This window comes from Polypterus senegalus, chromosome 11, assembly GCF_016835505.1.
Source record: "Polypterus senegalus isolate Bchr_013 chromosome 11, ASM1683550v1, whole genome shotgun sequence".
In the NCBI taxonomy this organism is placed as follows: Eukaryota; Metazoa; Chordata; class Cladistia; order Polypteriformes; family Polypteridae; genus Polypterus; species Polypterus senegalus.
This window is the reverse complement of record NC_053164.1, coordinates 31,530,110-31,547,327: the sequence shown is the minus strand read 5'-3', so window position 1 is coordinate 31,547,327 and position 17,218 is coordinate 31,530,110. Positions and strand designations below refer to the sequence as shown.

General features: G+C 41.9%; 1 protein-coding gene across 2 annotated transcripts in view; it reads left to right on the top strand.

Moving 5' to 3' along the window:
• Nucleotides 1-17,218, top strand: part of prx (periaxin) — an 80,903-nt gene that overhangs the window by 38,932 nt on the left and 24,753 nt on the right. For both annotated transcript variants that reach the window (XM_039768284.1, XM_039768283.1), the window contains exon 2: nucleotides 14,664-14,719. The gene's annotated coding sequence lies outside the window, so the exon portion shown is untranslated. The remainder of the gene's footprint in view (nucleotides 1-14,663; nucleotides 14,720-17,218) is intronic.

The window sequence follows — 17,218 nt, the reverse complement described above, 5'->3', positions numbered from 1 at the left end:
AATAGGGATCACTTCATTGACACGTGAGCAAGCCACGGTACAACTGTGAGACGCGCAGCACTCGCCGGCTACAATGTAACAATAATAATTTCCGGAACGTGCTGTTACGTTGTCATTCATTTTACCCACTGTGTTTCTTTCATCCATATGCATGGAATTTGCGGACAAACAAAGATCAAGATCTAAATGAAGATCTCTTTAGATAAATTAAAGCACAACAATTTGCTTAGTTTGAATGTCTGTGTTTTGAGGTGTGACTGGCGTACTACAGTCTTCAGTAGTATAAGCCTGGAGGAGATTCTTAATGCAATGCCTATGTTTTAGCTGTCTCACTACTGCCATCTAGTGCTTCTTCTTCTAATTCATTTGCGGACAAACAAAGATCAAGATCCAAATGAAGGTTATATATATATATATAATATAATATTGTCACACACATGTGATTGGGAGGCAGCTAAAGGGCCTGAATAATGGTAGTTCCACGCCAGACCAGGGAGTGGCAAGGTGCAGTGACTTTCTCTCTCAATCCTCTGTAGACCATTCACAGGAAATCCTGCACAGTTATTGTGCCAATGGTGACATCACTTCCGGCTGTGGTGCCAATGAAGACGGCAGTTCCGTCACCGATGACGTCACTTCCGGTAGCGGCATTTAAAGCCGCCGTCTTTGCTCATCTAGAGCAGTTCTGTTTTGGACTTGGACCTGAACACTACTCAGCTGAAAATAACCAGCCAGGGCAGCCCCAAACCTTTGTGATATCTCTGGTCTCTTCTTATGACAATATATGCAGTGCCAGATACCCCCAAATCCCATCACAAACACACCAAGACAATCCCTGGTCCAAATAAATGGGTGTTTATTATGCAAAAGCTCACAAAAAGCACCAATGCACCAGTTATCTCTGCTCCAAACACCTCTCCTCTCTCTATCACTCTGCTGTCCTGCAGTTGGGTGTGGCTCATCCTCTTTCCTGCTCCGACTCACCTGGACAAGACAGTGTAGTCCCTTTTATTGAGGCCCAAGGAGTACTTCCAGTGCCAAGGCTGTTGCCCATTGGAAGCACTTCTCGGTCACAAGGAAGTCCCACATAACAGAGAGTACATCTGCCTGCAGTGCCCTCTTGCAGCATCCACAGACCCCAGCAGGGCTGCACTGCTGGACTACAATTCCCGGCATGGTTCCTGAACGGGTGCTGATATCAAAGGCCGCCGCCACCTAGCAACTGATGGGAAAAATTACCCCCAGAGACAGTCCTTCCCTTTCCTCCTCTCCTATTCTGGACAGGGATGATGCTATGCCTATGTCCAGTTCGGACGCCTGTCCATTCATCTACTGGCTGGGACGTCCGTCCATCCATTTGGGGAGCCTTGTCCAGGTGAGACTTCCTTCCCTCTTTTGGCCAGGATACCTTTCTGTCCGCTCAAGGCCTCCAATCCGGGTATGGCATCTTCCCATCTCCTTGTCGGGATGCTTGCCCATCCCGTGCTCCAATTACAGTATATATTATCTATAAAGAAAGAGAGAGAGAGATGAATGACAATAACAACACAAAACATAAAACAACAAAGGCTTAGCTGAAGTTTTTTCTCTCATATAGAAAAAGCCACATATCTTATGAATTCCTTCCCATCTCTTGACTTAGATCGATTTTTTCCCTCTAATAGAAAAAGATGACATGAATTCTGATCTTTCGATTCATGTGCTCAAGATGGTTAAGTGTTTTGGATTGTTATAAAGCTTCTCATGTTTGTGCTGTGGTATTCATTTGCTCACAGCTAGCCTATGCTGGGTTACCACCACCATATAGAGTCCTCTGTGTGTACGTGTGTGTGATCTTACTGGATTTAGGATGAGAAGCTCATAATAGCTAGAACTTACCCTTCACAAGGTTATTACCTTTCAATTACAGTGACACCAATGCCTTGTCCTTGTCCTTTGTTACAATTGCTAGTTCTTTGGAATTTAAAGTACTTGTATTTATGGTCTGAGGTAAGCAATGCTTTGATTCTTTACTGTTCGGCTTCCTACAGGCATGTGGACACATTTTTTAAAAGGTTTCTTTCATTATTCAGGAGCTCATCTCCTTCTTCGCCTCAGGTCATACCTTGTGGATGCAGACGATACTGCAATTTATCTGCAAGATTTTCACTAACACGGTGTCTTCATTTGCTAGCAAAGATATCCCTGCTGTATTAGCTGCTGATCTGTCAGCTCCCGTCATCAGCTAGGCAAAAGTGTTGATTTTATGTTCAGTTTCTCTTTGGCTTGTGCACGTTCGATTCCTCAGTAAGGTTGGACTAATGGCAATCTTATCCAAATCTAATACAGACAAATATTCCACCCTTTCACTCCAGCACAGTTGCCCTTTGGAGTAAAGGGATTGCTTCAACCTCTTTTACGGCTGCACCTTCTAAACTATGGTTTCCGGTTATTGACAACCAAACTTAACACCAGAGTGAGCTCAGTTAGACTCATGAGTTAGAACAGGGGTGGCAAACTCCAGTCTTAGAGGGCCGCAGTGGCTGCAGGTTTTCATTGTAACTCTTTTCCTAATCAGAGACCAGTTTTCACTGCTAATTCACTTCTTTTTCCCTTCATTTTAATAGCCCTGTTTTTAAGAATGCTGTCCTCTGAATTATTTACTTTCTTCATTAAATGACAGCCAAACGGAAAACAAATGTGAAACAAGTCAACAGTTGACCAGCTAAATTGGGGCTTCAGACTCCAACTAATTTCACTCCAACCAGTTTCTTAATGAGAAGCCAATTCTTGCTGTTAATTACACTTGTTATTTAATTCTATGGCTTGTTGATGCTGTCATTCTGACGCAGCAGACATTTCCATAACTGTTGATTTTCTGTTTTTTGTAAGAACATTGTCAAAATGTTTTGGGGACCTGAGAGATCAACCTTACTGAGACCTTCACCTTTCTTTATTTTCAGATATTGTGTGATGGGCATGGGTGAGCTGGTCAGGTGATGGCTTGTTTTGTGTCTCATTATTGTTTGGCAGCTAATTAAAGAAAAAAAAAACTACTAAGGGACCTGAATCAAGTTAATTAAAATTAAGGCAAAAGAATTATACTTCTTAAGGAGTAATTAGCAGCAAAAACTAATAAAGAAGATGGTTAGAATGAAAACCTGCAGCCACTGCTGCTCTCCAAGAGAGAGAAGAAAAAGAAGGAATTGAGGTCTTGCTGTTGGTTTCCCAGGGTGCACATACGCTCCCTAGTCTGGTCTGACCCCATTTTACAAAGTTCTGTCCATCAATGTTACTCTTCCTTGAGTTATGGATCTTTGTTGGAACTTGGATGCCCTGTTTGTACTTCCAAGAGATGTCCCTGTGATGGTTTGGGGTCTGGTATCAATCATCTTAACAGATAAGGCACAAAGCTGCATTCTGTGGAGACACCCCGTCGTGGAGACTGAGACTCTGTAGCTGGCAATAGGAGTGTCTGGCCCTGGTCTTTAAGCCAGGACTTGTGTTCATGCCATAGCAAAAGAATGGATAATGTCAATCTGTCTTGGGGGTTCACATCAATGACATGCTTGACTGGTCTCGTAAGACAGAGTAACAATATTTAAAAGAGCAGAGCAGACTATTTTATCTTAGGAGACTGTGCTCCTTTGATGTGGGAAGTGACGTCCTGTACGTGTTCTATAACGCTATGGTAGCCAGTGGGATTTTCTCAGCTTTAGTATGCAGTAACATCACTTCAAGAGAGGCCCACCAAATAAACAAGTTCAATAAGAAGGCATGCTCAGTTATGGGAGATTTAATGGACCTGCTTAAGGTAGTTGGGGAGAAGACAATGAAGACAAAGCGAAATGCCATTATGAACAATGTAGCACATCCTCTTTCTGACACAACAACACTGAGGACTTTCAGCCAACATATTATTCAGCAGACACCCATGTGTGAGAAAACTATCTATCGTCATACACACAAGGATAGGAAGTCTCTCATGGGTAATGAAGAAGGTAGTTTCAGGGGCAAGGAAAAAAGTGATGTTCTAGCATTAATGCAGTTTCCATTTTCTCCAGAGTGGACAAAAAGCCACAGTAGAACGGCTGATGCCACTTCCAGTGCCATTGTCACAAGAAGCCCTTTAATGGACCTGCTTATGGTAGTAGTGTAGAAGACAATTTAGACAAAGCTGAGTACCATTATGAACAACATAGCACATCCTCTTTCTGACACAATAACACTGAGGACTTTCAGCCAACATTCATTCATTCATTCATATCTATCTATCTATCTATCTATCTATCTATCTATCTATCTATCTATCTATCTATCTATCTATCTATCTATCTATCTATCTATCATCTTACACACAAGGATAGGAAGTGCCTCATGGGTAGTGATGCAGGTACTTTCGGGGGCAAGGAAAAAAGTGATGTTCCAGAATTAATGCAGTTTCCATTTTCTTCAGAGTGAACGAAAAACCACAGTAGAATGGCTGATGCCACTTCCAGTGCCATTGTCACATTGTCACCTGAATATTTAAACAGCTCTTCAACCTGAGGTCAACATTCATTGCTGGTCATACTTTAGGAAAGGACAGAGCTCTGTAACCAAAAGTACATTCCATCCATCCATCCATTATCCAACCTGCTGAATCCTAACTACAGGGTCACGGGGGTCTGCTGGAGCCAATCCCAGCCAACACAGGGCGCAAGGCTGGAAACAAACCCTGGGCAGGGCGCCAGCTCACCGCAGATAGTCAACAGAATAGATTATTTAAATCGCAATGATATATAAAATGTAATGTTACACAGTATGTAGAGGAAAGGAAATGAAGACCATGCAGATATACTGGCTAAGGGAGAATCTCTATAGAAATTTAGCTCTTTGTTGTCCCACCATGGCTGAGTTTCATAACACCACCAACTCCTCTCTCTTTCCACAATGCCCAAACCCGCCTTCTGCTACATGTTTGTGACCACTCAGTGACATTCAATACTCTGTACACTGACATAGTAGAGATGCCTGCATATGCATTGCATCAGTGCCCTTCGGTAATATGACAAGGTCTCTTTGGAATGTGATGGAGGCGCTTCAGAGCAGTTGCTCCCATAGGAGTGTAAAGGGAATGAAAAAGTCTTTTTTCAAGAAGAAGGCATGTTTTTCATTTGTGTTTCTTATCTCGTAGCTTTTTAAATAGCTGCAAACTTTCCCTTTATACTTATAACATCCACTAGATTGGCAGTTACACAGTTATGCCCTCTACTATCCATTGCAGTTCACCTCAGTTATATCAGCAGTCACCGTTTAGTCACCTCCTGCCATGTGGCTTTGCCAGACAAGCACCACAGTAGTTTTTTCTTCTGTTTATATTCCAGAGCCTGTCTGGGCAACCAAAGGGACAAAGCAGGAAACAATCCTCCAAAATACATTTTGACTGGTCAACGCTTTCTTTATATCTTCCAATATATTTACAAATCCCAGGGATATACTGGAAGGGTTGATCTAAAACTTTATAGAAGGCATCCACCATTTAATTTAGCAGAGCCAAATTTAATTCAAAAAATAGTACAAGGAAAGTAGGCATTTCGCAGACATGTGCCATTTCAATTGTGTTACTTCAGAACTAGTTATACTTCTAAGAACACTGACATTTGTTTTTGCATTTGAAATCATGAGAATTTAATACCATTAAAATAACTTTACAGTGGATTCAAACGTATTCAGATCCCTTCACTTTCTGCCCACTGTATTGTTTTGTAGATTTAATTTTATATGGATGAGTTTGCTCATCAATCTACACTTAAAAGCCCATACTGACAAAGTGAAAAATGTGCAGAAAGTGAAGGCGTCTGATACGTCTGAATCCTCTGTATACCATCTAGTAATTGCCCCTCTGCAACCATTAAAAGCAGGTCAATGCTGATCAGTTTTGTGTGTTTTTTTTTGTGCATTCATCTATAGTCTGTGCAAAAATAAATATAAAATTATGGGGCATCAGCTTTCTAACTGCCCTGCTTTCCTTTATGCTCTTTTATTTTTATCCTTAGAGTGTTTTTGTGGCAGTCATTTTGTTGTCATTTGTTTGACTTTATCCTGATTGTTTCTACGTTTTCTCCTATCATAATGTGTCTGTTCCAATTCATATTTTAGTTTTAAAGGGTCTTAAAATTTCTCCAACCTTGTCTAAAGATAGCGTGAATTTTTGATCCTCTGTATATGACATCTTTAACTAGCACCTTTGCTTTCTATTCAGTGTCTTTGAATCTGTACCATGTAATATTTGTCTTCCGTTGCACCACTCGGCCCTTATTTTCCTCTTTTCAGTTTTCTCTGGTTTACACGTTTTGTGGCCTCCTTTATGGGGAATAGAATTCATACCAAAACGATTCTGGTTCAGTCCACACCATTGACAGCGCCAGCACGTAGGATGAGATGACGAGGAGATCGCCTCAGGTGGAGCTTGATCAATGCAGCATTTTTTATACAAGAATTTTTTTTTACATTTCAAAATATAATCTAAGAAAATCGGGAATGGACTCCCCTAGACTTTCTCGTATACTCAGATATGGGGATGGCTATTTGAGGATTAAACCGCAAGACAATGAGTATATTTTTATATTATGTGCATTAAAGAACCTTCAGCAAGAAATTAAATCAAATTAATATTATATTGAACAATAATTGTAAAAGTAAAATTGAATAAATCAGACTCTGCAGCTGCATGAACAAAAGGTAAAGTTCAACGAAATAGCCCAAAAGTTGATAGAAATCTACGGTTTGTATCTTATACTTGTATGCAAAATTTGGTTGACCTGAGTGAAAGCGTACTCAAGTTAAACACACACACACACACACACACAGAGACATAATTCAAAAAATTGTATTTTCGGACTCAGGGAATTCTAAAATGTTGACAATGAAATTTTTGGACGATTACAATACTTTCTCTATACTTCATATACAAGAAAGTAAAAATGAAAGTTAAGTGTTAACAGTTGCACACATATTAAGTGCCAAATTTGTATATACTGCCTTTAAAAAACTGTAAGAAACATTCTCGTTTTAAACGTTTCACATGTCTCAGAACTGCAATTCACACTGTGAGCATCTCAGCATGAAAACGGCGAATGTCAGTTACTAATTTTTGTGTTCATTTTTCCGATTTTTCATATATCGGATTGTGTATATACTGTACTGATTGTTATTATTTTGTAAAATGATGTTCATTTCTGGAATGTATTGACATGTTAGTTACAGATTGTGACAGATATGGGGTGCTGTCGTCCCCTTTAACCCTCAGATCAGATACCAGATAAAAGTCCAATTCTTGACTTTATTCGTACAATAATGTGCACAAAGCACCCTCCACTCCACAATACTCATATAAATCACAATAATCAATCAATACACAATAATCCTCCACTCCCAGACGTGTTGTTCTCTTCCTCCCAACTCATCTTAACTTGCTGGGATTTCCCACAGTCCTTTTATATCTCTAAATCCAGAAGTGCTTCAGATCCATCAGTCCATGTGATTATTCAGAACTTCCGGGTCTAGTGAAAACTCCTCTTTTTCCTTCAGCCCGGAAGTACTTTATTTGTTCCGTCCTCGCAACTTTGACGTACTTCCGGGCTGTATTGAAAATATAAGTCTCTGGGCCTCCCTGCAGCATCCCCTGGCGTCCCCGACGTTATCCAGCAGGGCTGTACATTAAAACCCCACATACCATGATGCCCTGCTGGAATTCGGGGCATCTCCACGTCGCAGGGAGGACTGCATCTGGCGGCTTGGGGGTATTGGCCGGGATCAACTGCTGGCCATATGTCACAAGGTACAATGTTAATGTTTGCAGTGCGTGTGTTTAGATAGAAAGGGCAGATGACTTTTAGCTTCCAGGTCAAAGAATTTAGAGAAGCGTGCAGGAGGAGCAAAATGCTTGAGTTTCATTGCGCATTCAACTTCACCATTGCAATGCAAACGTGAAGAATTTACATGTTTATATTTACTAGCTGTGCTACCCATCTAAGGTCAGGCCAGGTTGGGGAGCATGAAGTGGTACAGCACATTGCTGCACCCAGCACATGAAGAAACAGCTTAGGATCCTGGTTGGCAACCCACCAGACAGACACACCCCCTGAAATGACCCTCTGTCTTCCGGAGCCAGGTGTTACATGGCCATCGCTTTGGCTTGGTCCTGCTGCTTGGGTCCTCAACAATGAGGATCCTGCCAGCCAGATCACCCTCAGGGAATCGCCCCACATGACCATAGTGCCGTAACTGACACTCCCTCACAATGCAGGTAATGTGCCTCATTCAGGGCTCCATGAGCAACCACTCATTTTACACAAAGTCAAGCCAGTGGTACCCAAGGATTCTCCAAAGAAACAGAGTACCACAGTACCCATCTAAGACAAACTGAAATCTCTGCAGTGCAACATTCAATGTGCATGTGTCGGCTACATGCCATTTGGTATGTGATTCGTAAAAACGGTGTTCGTGATTGTGATGCCCCATGTATTCGAATGACAAATGCATTTTATTACTAAAAATGTCTGTGACACGCCATTTTTTGGAGTGACACAGACATAACAACCAAATGGACACACAAACAGACACTTATCCTTTTATTAAGGTGGATGTTTGTATTGTGATTTAATTTTAAGCCAATACCATTTTTTTTCACATTTGTTCCAAAGATAATATTATTTATTTATTATTTTGCCCAATGTTCCAAGAATGTACTCTGTTGTATTGTACTGAAGTGCGGATTAAGTGCCTAGTAAGGGTATAAAAGGGGGTGGGGGGGTATTGGTTGATTAGTGGCAATAGTGTGCCTTTCCTCAGCTGGCATTATTTAAACCCACCGGCCCTGACTGCTGACTGTGTCTGTCTCTTCTGCAAAAGTAAAAAAAAATATTTGTATAATATTGTATCTTAAGTCTGTAACTAATGTTCACTGTAGAACAACAATGTTTGTTTATAGTGCTTTGATTAGTGAATTACTTGTTTTTAAATTTATTTTTTCATACATTAGAGATATTATTTCTCTCAATCTGTAACCAGTGCCACTGCTAGATTATTTTGCTCCCTAGGCCAGGCTTATTAGCGCGCCAGCCGACTGTTTGGTAGCTAACCCCTGTGGATGGGTTTTCCTACCTTATGATCTGCACCCTGGGCGAATGCCTAGTTTGCCTTAATGGTGTCACCAGCCCTGTCTAGAACTTCTCCACAAACCAAATTGTGTTTTGAGGGTCAAATGGTTTGCGCTTTCTTTCTAGCTGACAAGCACTTTAAACCTTATTTTTGCTGGAGATGAGACTTGTTATGCATCTTAGGTTTGACTTTCTTGCACAGCTTAGTGTTAGGCTGGGTTTAAGCTTCACGGGACATGTGCGCCTGCAAATGCTACTCCTACACAAAAGTTGTACTGTTTATACTTGCGTGTAATTTATATAAATCTGGAATGTTACAACAAGTGGCAGTGTGAGATACCGTCACGGTGAGAACACATTCGGCTTCAATGTGTTGTGAGTTGCCTGAAATATCCATTAAATTTTGAGGACACCTTGCCACAATATCTCTGAAAAGGATGGATTTTAATGATAACATCCATGAATCCAGGGATCTACCCATTCCAGCAAGCATCAGACATGACACTAAAACAGTCCCTGGACGGGGCATCAGCTCATCGCAAGGTGCAAACAAGCAAACACACACACACTAGTGTCATTTTAGCATCACTAAATCCCCAGACTTCATTTCTTTGTCTTTGGAAGGAAATCGGAGCACACTGCGGAAACCCACCAGGAAAACATGGAAACTCCAGGCAGGGGACACCAGGGATGTGACTCTCTGCAAGACAGGAGCGCAACCACTCCGCCACCGCGTGTAATTATTAACATTATTCAGTGTTTAAATTTAATGACTTATTTGTAAAATGTAACATACATACGAAAGTGATATCAAGTATACATCTAAGGGTTCTAAATGTGCAGAGAGTTGGAATGTCATAAATGTAATGCGCTCAGTGTGGCGACTGCTGCTCTAAGTTCAGGAGCAAGCCCCAGAAGCACGTGGTGAGTAACAAGTGGATCGGTTTTAAGACAACGTTTACGATGTTCTACTTTAATGACAAAATAAACTACAAGATTAACGTGGACATTTAAAGTCGAAATTTCCACTTTAATCACAAAAAAGACCTTTACACTGTGTTCTTAATTTTTTTTTTCTCTGTGGCTCAAATAGGCTGCTGTGTTATCTGATGCTGTTAAAAAAAAGAAAGATGGCACAGAAGATGGTATTTGAGACCTTTAAAATGTATCGGATCATTATGATGGGGAATATGTGAAGCTTGAAAAGCACCTTGATTGCATTTGTATGTCAGAATTTTGCTCCACCTCATTGAACCATTCATCAAACATAGAAGCGCACACATCGATCCATCTGCAAAGCGACTTGCAGTCACATATCGATAGTAAACAGAGACTCTGACGTCACGTTCTGGCGTGATCACGATGTGCTCTCCGATTTTTTTTGCTGGTACTGCAACTTGTACAGGCGTCATGTTAATTTCTGAAGACGTGTTCAGAGGACACCGAACACTGGGAACATGTGGCAGCCATGATGTGTGTGCATGAATTATAAATATAAGTCAAGTAAGTATTCAAGTCAGTCAGCCATGACAGCCTCGACTCTGTGTGTTCACGTCTCTCTCTCGATCAGCTCTGCACATCTCCACACTGTACTTTTTCCCATTCTTCTTGGCACAGTTGCTCAAGCTCTGTCAGGTTGCTCAGAGAGTGTTAGTGAGCAGGCTTTGTCAAGACACAAATTCTCAGCTGGGTTGAGACCTGGACTCCGACTCGGCCAGGGCAGGACATTCACTTTGTTGTTTTGAAGCCATTCCTCTGTAGCTTTGGCTTTATGCTTAGGGTCTTTGTCTTGCTGGAAAACAAATCTGCTCCCAAAGCATAGGTTTCTTGCAGTCTGCATCAGGTTTTCCTTCGGGATTTCCCTTATTTTGCTTCACTCATTTTACTCTCACAAGTCTTCCAGGGCCTGCTGCAGAAAAGCATCCCCACATCATGGTTCTGCCACCTCCATGCTTCGTGGTGGGAATAAAGGACATCATTCAAACATGGAATTTAGCCTGATGGCCAAAAACCTCCATTTTGGTCTCATCAGATGAGAGAACTTTCTTCCAGCTAACTTCAGAGTCTCGAGTGTGCCTTCTGCCATCTTTTTTTTTTTTTTTTCATAACATCAGCTTTGTCTTTGTTACTCACCCATAACGCTGTGACTGGTGAAGTACTTGGGCAACAGTTGTTGGTTGTCTGCACAGTTTCTCCAATCTCTCAAAGGTCCCTTGGTGACCTCCTTCCCTCGTCGTCTTCTTGCGCGGCAACTCAATTTTTGTGGACAATCTGCTGTAGACATCTTTCTAGCTCTGCCTACTCCTTCCATTTCCTTATGCCTGGATATTTTCTTGTCTCCATCCCCTGACTTGTGCTTTTCAATCATTTTTTCATGAAGTTGGTTTGTTATGTTATTCTGCCTTTATATTGTTTGTTAGACCACCATACTGACACACCACAAGTCGGACCTTTCACATTCAAGTGAAACCCCACTGAACTAATTCTGGGACGTTTAACACCAATTGGCTGCCCCAGTGATAGTTTAGTTGTGTCATAGTAAGGGGTGTAGCTAATTCTAACACCATTTGGCTACATCACTTTGGAGTGTCATATTAAAGGGGTGAATATTTATAAGGAGGGCGGCACGGTGGCACAGTGGTAGCGCTGCTGCCTCGCAGTTAGGAGACCTGGGTTCGCTTCCCGGGTCCTCCCTGCGTGGAGTTTGCATGTTCTCCCGTGTCTGCGTGGGTTTCCTCCGGGCGCTCCGGTTTCCTCCCACAATCCAAAGACATGCAGGTTAGGTGGATTGGCGATTCTAAATTGGCCCTAGTGTGTGCTTGGTGTGTGGGTGTGTTTGTGTGTGTCCTGCGGTGGGTTGGCACCCTGCCCGGGATTGGTTCCTGCCTTGTGCCCTGTGTTGGTTGGGATTGGCTCCAGCAGACCCCCGTGACCCTGTATTCAGATTCAGCGGGTTAGAAAATGGATGGATGGATGGATATTTATAAGGTCAGTTATTTTGTGTTTTATATTGTGATGGGTGGCCATGGCTTACCTGGCCGGAATGACCAGGGGAGAGAGCATCGGCAGAGCATTACCTTCCCCGGGACGCTAGAGGGTAGCCTTCCTGGGCGGCTGTGGCACCATGGATTCCCGCAGGATATGCTGGGAGTTGGAGTTTGGCACAGCCCTGTTGGGTTCCATTGGGGCCACCAGGAGGAGCTGCAGAGCCACCTGGAACACTCCCAGGACCAGCTTAAATGGAGCCACCTCACTCCATTTGGGGAGCCAGAGTGGATGAGGTGGTGGATGAAGCTTGCCAGGAGGAGGAGTGGAGGAAGGTGAGAAAGAGTGGAGAAGTCCTCTGAGCATTGTGACCTTTTGGGGGGAGTAGAAAGCGCTTCCCCACCTGTAAATAAAGAAACTTGTGTCCCGTCGGTCTGTGTCGGGTTAGGGTGGTTGTTAAACAAAATTTGGAAAGAACTTAGACCAGTTTGGAGAGATCTGTTTTCACTTCTGTTGGCCAGTGTCAAAAAGCCAAATTCAATCCATGTTGTATAACAATTAAATGTGTAAACTTCCTTGGGGTGAATACTTTTTAAAGGCACTGTAAATGTGCCATTCAGTGACATTCCACTCTTAGTTGGCTGTTAGTTTGGGGCACAGAGCTGCTAAGCAGGCCTTCTCTCAGTGTTACTCCATATTGGATAAGCAGGTTTGAGAAAGGGGCTGGGTGGGTGGCCATTTGTCATATAAATAATCCGTATACAGTAAGTGGTTATTTTCATGTCATGTCGTCTGATTGCCTTGGCAAGATTTGTATTTCTGTCCAGATTTAATCTGTAGTGCTTTGTATACCTCAAGCATTTGGATTAATTAGCACATTCTTCTTTCCACCAACTCTGACATTCCTTCAGTGCTATTTGGTATTTGCCTTCAGCTCAATGAGTGCTACTTTCTTTTCTTCATTTTCCAAGTGTAATGTCTTTCTTTTCTTCCTTCCCTATTCCCATTAAATTCTGGATTACTTCCATCACCCCAGGTTTTTGAACGTTGTTTCCATGTGCTAAAAAGAAAAGGTGGATTGGCTCCTTTCAAATATTTGTTATTCAAAGATCCAGTGTGATGGAGAGTGGTACTTCAGGGTCCACGTGTGTTCTGATGCATTGCTGGCAGGGGAGTGAGTGCTCTGTCTTAAAATTTGCTCGAAAAAACAGTTATTCAAACCATTAGTCACAGAATCCCCATTGGAGGGGTTCATATCAACTTAAAGGAAAAGTCAAAGTTATTCCTTCACAAACATGTCACAGCTTCAGAATGATAAGCACCATGTCACAGACCAAAAGTCATCTTAGACTGGCTTCGTGAGCATAACAATGAGTTCAGTGTTCTTCAGTGGCCTTCCCAGATCTGAAACCAATGGAACACCTTTGGGATGTGGCAGGATGTGAGATTCACTGCATGGATGTGCAGAAAGTGGATGAGGCAATCGGGTCGACATGGGCCAGAATCTCAAAGGAACGTCTCCAGCCTCTTGTGGAATCCATACTTTGAAGAATTGAGGCTGACATAAGAGCAAGAGCAGGGCCTACCCAGTGTTAGGATGGTGACCTTGCGAATTTGTTCATTGAGTGTATATCACTGGCATAGTTTTCTCAGCTACAGCCAAGGTTTGCAATGTGAATGAGTTACTTCCTTACACAACTTCATGATTACATACAAGTACGATGGGAAGGTCTGTATTTCACAGAGTAGACCCTTAAGTTACATGTCTACTACCAAAGCACTGGGGTGACTGCTCTCCTAGTAAAGAAAAGGCCAGTAAGGCTGCTCCATTGCTTAGGTTGAAAGTATTCAGTTCCTTTTCTCATAGCTCAGGCCTCATAGTTCTTTATTGAGACTAGTACTGCTTCTCCAGGGCCTGTCTAGTGCTCAATATCCTTATTGTAAGATCGAGATTCATCACACCAGACTATGTTCTTCCAGTTTTCAGCTGTCTGGTTTTCTGCAGCCTCATCTTTTTGTTCATCTGCCTCAAGATTTGACATGTTGTGACTTCTGAGATGTGTTTCTGCTTACCACAGTTGTACAAAGTGGCTATCTCAGTTACCGTTGCCTGTCTGTCAGCTTTAACCAATCTGACCTCTTTCATCAGCAAGGAATGACTGTCCATAGAACTGCTGCTCACTGGATGTTTTGCACCATTCTGGTAAACTCTAGAGACTGTTGTGTGTAAAAAATCCCAAGAGATCATCAGTTACATAATTATTCAAAGCAGCCCATCTGGCACTAATAATCATACTATGATTGAAATCTCGTGGATGACGTTTCTTCTCCATTCTGGTGTTTGATATGAACGCTAACTGAACCTTCTGACCTGAATCTCTATGACTTTTTATTTTTTGACAGTGCACTGCTGCCACGTGATTGGCTGATTTGATAGTTGCATGGATAAGCAGGTGGACAGGTGTTCCTAATGAGTTGTTCAGTGAGTGTATATACTGTATGTAGTATGTGCAGCAGCTTTGAGTTAATGGCTTTTCTTGCTCCTTGTTCTTCTAGGCTCATATCCAGACTCGGAGGAAGACCGTGTTCACTTTAAGGACTCAAAGTCAGTGGTAGGTTGAAATCACCCTGTTGCACTTCAGCTGGATTTATTCTGTTGAAATCTACAATATGTCTACCTATTGATTACTGCTTCTGATGAGTTATTAGTTTATAAATTAATCTCTATCCATTGTGCCTTTCATGAATAAAATGGGACAAACATTATTTTACACAAATTGCATGTGATGTGATTCAGCTTGTCCACCAGTAGTACCAGTACCCCTAGTGCCAGTGTCATTGGTTGAGTGAGACAGCCTGCCAACCCCTTTTTGGATTGTTCATGGACACAGCTGTTATGTCCTGCCTCTTCATTGTTATTTCTCGGCAACAGCAGTTACTTCAGTATCACCTGAAGGTGCTTGAGACCACGATACTAGCCAGGCTCTTTAAAAGTTTTCAGGACTCTTCTGGACTTGCATCTTATACTGTACATCCAGTTTTACGTTGTTTTTTTCTCATATTTTTGTGATTAATTTAACACAATAACTGGCACAGTGAAGACAGTTATTTTTTTTTCCTGACACCAATGTAAAATAAAGGTTGCTATATTAATTTTCAGACCCACTTAGTCCTGAATAGGGTCACAGGGGTCTGCTGGAGCCTATCCCAGCTATCATAAGGTGCAAGACAGGAACAAACCATAGACAGGGCGCCAGTCCATCACAGGACAAACACACACACACAAACTACACACTAAGGCCAATTTAAGATTGCCAATTCCCTTACCTGCTTGGACCGTGGGAGAAAACCAGAGCACCCGGAGAAAACTCACAAGATACGGGGAGAACACGCAAAACTTCAAGCAGGGAACATGAACCCTGGTCTCCTTTGGTTGGGACCAGGAACTGATAGCATGCTACCACAACCACCACACGGCAACCCACCTAGAGTGTAGTGGGTGACACCTCAGCACCACACTGGAACAGTGTGACATTTTTTAGGGTGGCTGGTCTCCTTATTGCATGGCATATTTTAATACACTAATTTGCATTTTGTTATTGAGCAGAACTCACAATAAAATTTATTTTCTCTAAAAAAAACTATCCAATTTCCTCGTAGTTGGTGCTTGGAATAGAATATCCTTTGTGCACACCAGGTGTAAGATAACTCGAGTGGATCTAACAAGTCATTGCAATTGAATTTCACAGTTTCCATTTGAACTTCATTATGGTGATTGTGATGCCCGGGTTGCCTACAGCTGGCATTACTCCTCTTTGACTTGTGACATCAATAGACAAAAACTGGGTATGGACTGGGCAATGAGCATACATAGCAAGAGATGGTGCAAACATGCTTAGTGCTTTGGTTGTTGCAGCAAAGTGTTCCAAAATCAAGTAAAGTTCAGTGCTTCTTCAAATAAATTTGTCAATAATTAATTCATAATAAAAACAGTGTTTGGTGGAGGTTAAAATTCAATAAATAAGTAATCCTATAAATAGGTTAAAAAGCCAAGGTTAAGACAGAGTCGAGATCTGTCCATGAAAAGCATCATGAGCCACGATGCATCCATTCAAACCAACGTCTCCTCTGCTTAGCCTTTCAAGGCCTTATCAGCAAGGGCAGAAATTCAAAGACAAGTGCAGTCATCCTTCTCTTTGGCTTGTGTTCCTGCTCACCGTCCTTCAAGATTCAGCAGACATCCCTGTAAGCCCTGCTCTCTTTTCCAGCTGTCATCCCCCAGTGTTCTGCAGTAGTCGCTTGGAGGGGTTGGTCGCTGCTGCTCCTTGGGTGCTTAGCAGGAGTGACCCCACCTCATGAGAGCTGTCCGCTTGCTCCACCTGGGGCCACTTCCTGACCACCTGCCTCTAGCTTTTTTCTTTCCTCCAATTTAACCTCTGAACTCTTTCCTTTACTGATCTTCCTACTCAGGCACCTTTATACTTCACCAGGTGTTAGCAGCATAATTACAATTCCTCCAGCGCTAATAAGGAAACTGGATGAGCTGCACCAGTGGCGTAGCTCGAGTTCGTCCTGCTCAAGGTGGGGCGGGGCGGGGCTTCAATTTGCTGCCCTCCAACATATCTGAATATGTTAACCTATTCAAATAGAAAACTAAAATGACGTATAGAGAAAAATTAAGATACATTTTGCATAGATTTATTCATATATAGAGAAATAACAATAATTTTGAACACATAATTATTTCTTAGCATCAACTAGACAAGAATATAGAATAGACTCACTGATAAGCCATGTTCTAATTATTAGTTTAATATAATTACACTGCGAAAATCAGAACTAGTGTAGTGTACAAGTGATATTTGGGGATGTTTTCTGCGCAGAGCAAGAAGAATGCATTCGGATTGATAACGAAAATATAAATTGCAAATAAGTTGTTTATCTTCCAAAAAATTATCAGTGTAATCTTTATGTTTATTTTTGTTATTGTCTCATAATTTTCAACTACTGTGTCTGATGCCGTCACAGAAGTACAGTCTGAAAATTATTTTTGAAGCATTTATGGATAAAAATGAGAGAATTTTACTTTTTTCATTCATGAAAAAGTAATG